Raw genomic sequence first — 308 nt, forward strand, 5'->3', positions numbered from 1 at the left:
ATTGGTGGCAGCAAGTATTTGCTACTTGTCGTGGATGAGGCGAGCGGATGCATGAAGGGTTTTTGCCTTGCTGCCAAATCGGACAGTGAAGAGTGTCTTAAGAGGTACATCGTGCGGGTGCAAACACAGTTAAGCAAGCAAGTCAAGTTCGTGCGCCATGATGGAGCTCGCAAATTCGCCACCAACTCGCTCAAAGCATTTTATGAAGAGCAAGGCATTAAACAACAATCAACGGTTCCATATGCGCATTAGACAAATGGAACAGCTGAGCGTGCGATTCGAACTATTGTCACGATTGGTCGCAGTAT

The sequence above is a fragment of the Plasmopara halstedii genome, assembly GCF_900000015.1.
Source record: "Plasmopara halstedii genome assembly, contig: Scaffold_526, whole genome shotgun sequence".
NCBI classification, from domain to species: Eukaryota; Oomycota; class Peronosporomycetes; order Peronosporales; family Peronosporaceae; genus Plasmopara; species Plasmopara halstedii.